The sequence below is a fragment of the Periplaneta americana genome, chromosome 14 (genome assembly GCF_040183065.1).
Source record: "Periplaneta americana isolate PAMFEO1 chromosome 14, P.americana_PAMFEO1_priV1, whole genome shotgun sequence".
In the NCBI taxonomy this organism is placed as follows: Eukaryota; Metazoa; Arthropoda; class Insecta; order Blattodea; family Blattidae; genus Periplaneta; species Periplaneta americana.
The window spans coordinates 158933593-158941190 of NC_091130.1; the positions used below are offsets into that span (position 1 = coordinate 158933593).

General features: G+C 36.4%; 1 long non-coding RNA gene across 2 annotated transcripts in view; it reads right to left on the reverse strand.

Annotated features, from left to right (window-relative positions):
* LOC138713923 (uncharacterized) overlaps positions 1–7214 on the reverse strand; it is a 130234-nt gene extending 123020 nt beyond the window's left edge. The window contains exons 1-3 of one of the 2 annotated variants that reach the window (XR_011336010.1): positions 6849–7174; positions 6539–6724; positions 1688–2644 (exon numbers count right to left, since the gene is read on the reverse strand). This is a non-coding gene — a long non-coding RNA (uncharacterized lncRNA). Of the gene's footprint in view, positions 1–1687; positions 2645–6538; positions 6725–6848 lie in introns of those variants that run through there. The other variant, XR_011336011.1, reaches the window with a different exon arrangement.
* Positions 7215–7598: the final 384 nt, after the last annotated feature.

Here is a 7598-nt window from a genome sequence, read left to right on the forward strand (position 1 = left end):
TTTTACAAAACAGTTACAAGGAACATATATGTTTTGTATACAAGTTCTGATTACGTTGGTATAAGGAGAACTACCCCTTTTAGGGGGCACAATTAGACAAAATTAGTAACTTTTCTCCTATTTAACAGATTTTTATGAAATTTTACAAAGTAGTTACAGGTAGCATGTATGTTTTGTATACAAGCTCTCATTATGTTGGTCTAAGTGTAACTACCCCTTATAGGGGGGCACAATTAGACAAAATTAGTAACTTTTGTCCTGTCTGACAGATTTTTATGAAATTTTATACAGTAGTTACACTTAGTACATTTGTTTTGTGTACAAACTCTGTTTACGTTGCTATGAACAGAAGTGCCCCTTACAGGGGGGGGTGCATTTAGACAAAATCTTATGGGGGGAAAATGTAACATTTTAGGTACTATTGCACCTTTTGGACACTCGGGAAGCGTATTTGGTACATAATTAACAAGCTGTCATCTTGAATTCCCTGAATTATACTGCGGAAGCAGATTCGGTTCACAGATATTGAAATAACTGCAACCGAGAAACATTGCACTACTGCACCTCGAAAGAATAGTGCTCATGAATTACTACTTCCGCAAATCTGCGCACCTTAAGACTAGATTTAAAATAGAGGTAAATAGTGGAGGAAGTGAAAAAAAATCATTTTTGGACGAACGAAAGGGTTTTTTTTTCTCTCTACCTTAGCAAAGTCTGCACTCAGTGGTTATATTTATATTTTGTCCCGTATCCATTCATGCTAATTTTACATACTATAATAACATTAAATGTAACAAAAACAAACAGTGTTACATACCTAAAGAACTACTTGACATGTTGGTACCAAGTATGAATGGAATCGACCACTTACAACAGAGTTACAGTACAAGGAAAACTGCAGACTCTCGGCACTTGCTGAGTAAGAATGCTGGGTGGCGAAATGTGGCATGTTTCCGGCTTCTTATCTCGCTATGCAGCCACCTCCGCTGATTAAGATAATCAATTGTGTTACTCAGTTATATAGGAAAAATAATTTAAGGGTTTAATTTCATTTTTTTACATGTCATTTTTCTGCATTTGTCCTCCTGAATATGGATTTTAGACCACTGTGCGGCAGTTCGATTGACTAAATCAAAGTGTTGGCTTGCTTCAATGTCTCTAAAATTATTCAACAATCTATCTTATGAGGCTCATAGTGTCACTTTATCTAGATTTAGAAACGTTTTACGGTAATTGCTTTTTGATAATCCTTTTTATAATGTGAGTGAATATTTTGAACAAGCAGGAACCCTTCACTTCTAATTTTAATTTCAATTTTATTTTTAATCTGTAGGCTACTTGTGTTTTGTATTGACTGGCTATGCCCATAGCATTTGTTTTATGCTTATGGCTGTAATTAAATTAAATTAAAACACAGGGTGTCCATAATTGTTGCGAACTCACTGCACGTGTAAGTACAAGAAGAAGTTTGAGTTTATTGGAAGGTAACATCCCAAACATTATTCGAAATTGCTATTTTAAATCTCCCGATATAATCGACATTTATTATGGAATATCTCGATTTTATCGATTATAATTAGGGAATGGATTTCTAGACGCTAAAACATGGGAGATTTAGACTTTATAAAATCCAGTTTACGACTTTTAGAAATTTATTAAAAAAATAACAATAATTCTAATTCTAGTAAATGTTCCATTTCAAGTGCAATTTATGTATCTTCTCCAATACTGTATTTGACTGAAAGAAATACAATCTGTGGGATACAAAATCGTACTATTTTCTTTTGTGGTAATTCACCCAATGCAATCCAAATATTTAAACTACAAAAGAGAGCTTCAAACTACCAGCTGCAGACCATTCTTCAAAAAATTACATATCTTGCCATTACCCTGTATTTATATTTATGAAACCTTAAGTTTTATCAAATATAATTTGCATAGCTATCCTACAAATCCACACACACACACCAGTACAATACAAGAAATAAAGATATTTTTATTGGAAGTTTTAACACAACTCTATAAAAAAACAGTTTCATTCATGCTGGTCTTCTTATGTACAATAGCCTACCAAATTATCTTAAAGAAATTTAAGAAAGCTCTTTATAAAACTTTAATCAAAAACTGCTTTTACAGTATGAACGAATTTATTGAAAATTGTCATAACTGAATAGAAAAAGAACGCCTTACTTCAAAAAATTTTACTCCCTCTTTTCCAGATCCTGACTTCGAGAAGGATGTCTTCTCATGAAGGACGCGATGGTTAAAACTGACTCCTGACTTCAAGACATACTGCAAACGGGACTTATAGCCGAAATCGACCGACCTGTAGTTTTCTTCAATCAAGTTCCAAGTTTTGTATATTTGTATTTGTGTTGCATTTAATTATAGTTATTACTTTTATGTATATTATGTAATTAATTATTAGTTTGTAAATATGACATGTCCCATATCATGTATGTGATCAGTGGATGTAATAAATGATTATGATGATTATATTCTCTATGGCGAATTTCTTCCGGCCGTGTCTGAGCAGCCGCTTGTAAACGGAGAAACTTCTTTCGACGTGATAAGTTCTTCTTCTTCTTCTTCTTTATATACAATGGTTATTTCAATCACTGTAAAATTAAGGTCCCACATGTGCCTGAAATAGATGAAAAAGTTAGCAGTAAATCTTTTAACTTCAATGAATTATTTATATTTATAAATATTTGTTGTAGTTTTTAAATATTTGTAAGTCATTTACACTGAACAAATAAAAATAAATATTCATATTATATTCTATTGTATATTGACTTATCTGAATACCATTAGAATGCTTTCTGCTTATGTTTGTTCAGTATCTTTAAGTATTCCGTTGTGTTTACTTTCCGTAAAAATAAAAGGGTACATAGTAATATGCATGACAAAATGGACTTTCATGAGTTTTATGTTGTTATGTCTTATTAATGAAAAAGGTTTATTTTGAAAAAGATTTTCGGCAAATGTAAATTTGGAAAATGTCGATATGATTTCTGGTACATATAACTCATGTTACAAAACACATATAATAGTACATTATGCATCGAGCCTATAATGAAGGTAATTAAGAAGTGAGTATGGATATTTATGAAACGACCGCAAGCGAGTTTCATAATTTTCATACGAGCTTCTTAATTACCATTATAGGCGAGTTTCATACGACTTTTTATGCTCGACCATATTTCTAACTTGATATTATTAATTTTTTAGCAATGTCCCATATGTTGTGAGATGTGCGCAGACGCGAAAGTATTGATTTTTTCCGAGGAACAGATGTCCACATTGACCTTGCTAGGCCATAAGAACCTACAGAGATAACATTAAAATTAAATTAGACATTGAAAAACGAGATGACAAATTGAATTTATTTGAATATTATTTACAATTAACGCTAATTATTATAGTAACAGAACATAACCTTCTGCGACAGTATTGGATTTCCAGCCTCCGTGACTTTTCGCTAATTCTCTTTCGATTGCATATCCGAGAATAATCGATACTTGCGGTTTTATAACGGTAGAAAGCTGACCTGTCATTGCCTGAACAGTTGTAACCTGAGTCGTCATTGGCTGAAAGACCTGACCTTTAATGAGTAGGTGTACTTTAATGGCATGCATTAAAGGTCTGCTATCAGGTGTATAATTACTACATTTCGGCATGGTCGAGCATAAAATAATTAAAATTGACTAAAGTGTTACATATCATATCCTGCATTAAGTCATTATCAGAAATAATAATGTCAGCAAATTAATAAGATATTGATGGAAAAGACTACGTTGTTGAGTTCATTGATTGCAATGTTGGTTGAAAACATTATGCAGCTGAAGCCTAAAGGTGCGTCCAGACTTGCAACAGAACATCGTAGTGCAACCGCGCTGCGATCCTATCTGGACAGCGAACGATACTTCGCAACATTGGCGCGTGGCGTGAGCCCGCAACCTGAGCGTTACGGACCGAGGGGCGCTGAGTTGCACCACTTGTCGTTTATTCCAAGGAAAAATCAAAGGATCCAGATCGTTGAAGTTGCAGTCAGTGTGGACGTGCGTGGAAGCTGGACGTGTAACACCCATTCGTGCCGCATGTGTGGCTACAGTGCTAGTGCACTGGCCTTCCATGAAGACGGTCCGGGTTCGGTCTGCGTGGGATGTATGATGGTAAAATAGACGTTGCATAAGGGTTTTCTCGGGGTAGTCAGTTTCCCTCTTTCATTCCAACACTTCACTTCTCCTTCATTTCATCTCTCGAAACAACTGGATAAGGCACAGCAGCGCCGACTATTCTCGCCACTAGTGACCTGACCGTACCGAAGACAATCGAAATTTCGCTAGTAAATTCGCGACTATATTCTTTAAGCATTATTTCAAATGCAAGGTTTACGGAGTATAACGGCGGTCTTTTGAATGCATTAGAAGAAAACACAGATTTAGTAAGATATTATATCAGGTTATTACAGCGAAATGAAGGAAAAATATGTGATTTAGGAAATATCACTGAAATCGACGAAATCAAATTTCGTGGCAATCGTCGTCAAGCGCTAGCTAGGGTACGTAATTATAACCGCATTGGCGTTGTATTTTTGGTTCAGAGAAAAGAGCTCGTCTTTACGAAAGAAACGTTCAGCTGCCATGAAATTAATTATTGCTTTCATAACATTGCTTACAATTTTACGAAAAAATTATCATCAGAACCATGGGCGACTAGAAACATCACTAGTGTCCACCGCTGTGGAGTAACGGTTAGCTTGCCTGACCGTGAAACGAGCGGGCACGGATTCAAATCCTGGTTGAGGTTTTTTCCGGGAGTTTACGTCAACCCATTAAGACCAATTGCTTGGTAACTTTCGGCACTGGACCCTGGACTCATTTCGCTGTCATTATCACCTTCATAGCATTCAGACGCTAGATAACCATAGATGTTGATCGTCTGACCGCGAAACCAGATGGCCCGGGTTCGAATCCCGTTTATGTATTTCTAATTTTGCTTTATGTGGTATACCATTTTTAGCTGGTTTTTATTCGAGGGATTTAATTTTACCTGGGCAAGTTACCTGGTTGAAGTTTTTTTCCGGGGTTTTCCCTCAACCCAATACGAGGAAATTCTGGGCAACTTTCGGTGCTGGACCCCGGACTCATTTCACTGGCATTATCACCTTCATTTCATTCAGACGCTAAATAACCTAGATGTTGATACAGCGTCGCAAAATAATAATAATAATAATAATAATAATAATAATAATAATAATAATAATAATAATAATAATAATAATGGCTTTATTTAACGTAGCAGAGTTAAAGCCGTAAGGCCTTCTCTTACACTCAACCAGGATTAAAACTTGCTTACATAGTTGAACATAAAACTGGATCGGAATTAATTAATTACATACTGATACAATTTAGCTACATAATGAGATCAAAAGAGGTATTACATAAAAATTTACCTCATAAAATAAAAATAAACGTAGTGGAATACATATTAATATTGTTAGAATCAAATACGAATCACATAAAAACAGAAGCCGATAATTCAATAAAAAATGTACACAGTAAAAAAAAAATAAACATATTAGTATTAGAATACAATTAAGTAGGATTCACATAATTAAACAAGAAACCGACAATTGAATAAAATGTATACAAAAAATACATTACGTTAAAAAAAACAACACAGTGGGATACATATTGGCGTTAAGTGATAAATAAACACGATTTACGTGATTACACAATAAAAATAAGAAACAAAAAAATAAAAATAAATAGAGTGGAACACATTCCATTAAATATTTCCAACATGTTATAGGTCTCGCAATTCATCATAAGATATTTTTCTAATTTACATTTAAGGAAATTAAAGTTCGGCAGCCATTGACTTCAGAAAATAATCCACTACAAAAATACTCGTACATCACTAGCGAAGCGAAAAGCACATTCGACCATATTGAAACAAAAGAAAATGCGAGCGGGGTTTTAGTTCCTATATAGTATCTCCTCTCACATTATTTATCCCCTCATCTAATCCACTCCAAACTTGTCTCATTCCTCGGCTTTATGTCGCTTAGCTATCCCCTCATTTAACCCATGAAACCTTTTAACTCGCAATATGTACGCAAATAAGTTGCGTTTCAAAATGATTCAACCCCTATACTTATGGCAAGTACGGGTTTCCGATGTTAATCTAGGTTCTAAGGGCTTGAGGCTCCAGGTTCTATTCGGGCTCTTTAGTAGATGATGAAACCTTACCTGCAGGGTCAAGGAAAGATAGCCCACTTGTTAGCGTAGGATTAATGTCAATCAATTAGTCAATCAATCAACCATCAATCAACCAATCAATCAACACCCATTCGTCTGTCTGTGTGGGCAGTGAACATGGAATGGACCGAGCAAAACACGGACACTCGTACTGTACATGATTTACTATTCTAAATTTCCAACAATTTTATTTAATTTTCTGAGTTTTAATAACTCAGGTCCTTTGTGATGAGCCGCCACTGACATTTAAAGAATCTGACACTGTTACCGACCTTTGAATTGCATTGACCGCGGTGGGAGATGATCAATTCCCGTTCGTCGTCTGAGATGCGGGGGTGCTGTTCTGGGGAATTGCATACCAGCAGCATGAAGGGCAGGAACCACGCGGCAGTGATGCCAGATGATGGGCCAGCCCATCGGTTAGCTATCACGCGTCATGATGGTGGACACCGGCAGGCCTAAGAGGGACAGACAGTCAGTGTCAGTTTACAAAGTGAGGTGAGATGTCTTCCATTCATAAGCAAGATTCAAGATCATTCCCACCTGCAAGAGACACAAGCACTGTGTTGGCTCTGCACTGACCTGCAATCACGACACTGGCAATGGACGTGCTGCGCTCCTCGGGGTCATACCAGCGCGCAGCTCGTTGATGGCCGGCATTACCACGCCCTGCAACAGAATCGGTTCATCCAGACTCACTTGCAGCAGCACAGGTTCATGGCCAACCAGTAGCGATACCAGTAAGGTCAGCTACAAACAAGATAACATAGTCGAGAAACGTGCTGTGATGTTCAGTTCTCTTGGGTTATGATAGCGTGACTCACAATGCAGAACAAAGAGTTTTCATTTGTTGTAACATCATAAAAACGAATCACCTGCTGAGTGTCGTACAACATTACAGGAAAGCTTTGCTAGGGTTGATCCATCTAACAGAAGCATACTTCATACGGAATATGTATTATACGTCTTTCTCGTGTTAAATTTTACCGTATCTGGTTAACATGTTTCGGCCTGTTATTGGCCTTCTTCAGAACTGGTTGTTGCTGGTCTTGGCACCTTATGTTTTGTTTCCTGTGGGGGTGTGTTTGTGTAGTGTAATGTGGAGTCAGAGAGTGTGTGTGTTCTGAAATTGAGTTGTGTGTTAAGAATTTCATTTGGATGTGTTTTTGTGTTTCTGTATATTTCGTACTGTTCTAATGTGTTTAGTTTCTGGCTTTTTGGTTGGATGTGTAGTATTTCTATGTCTGTGTTGATGTCTCTGTAGGCGTGGTTAGCATTTGTGATGTGTTCTGCATATGTGGAAGTGTTTTGTAATTTTGTTATGGCTGTGAT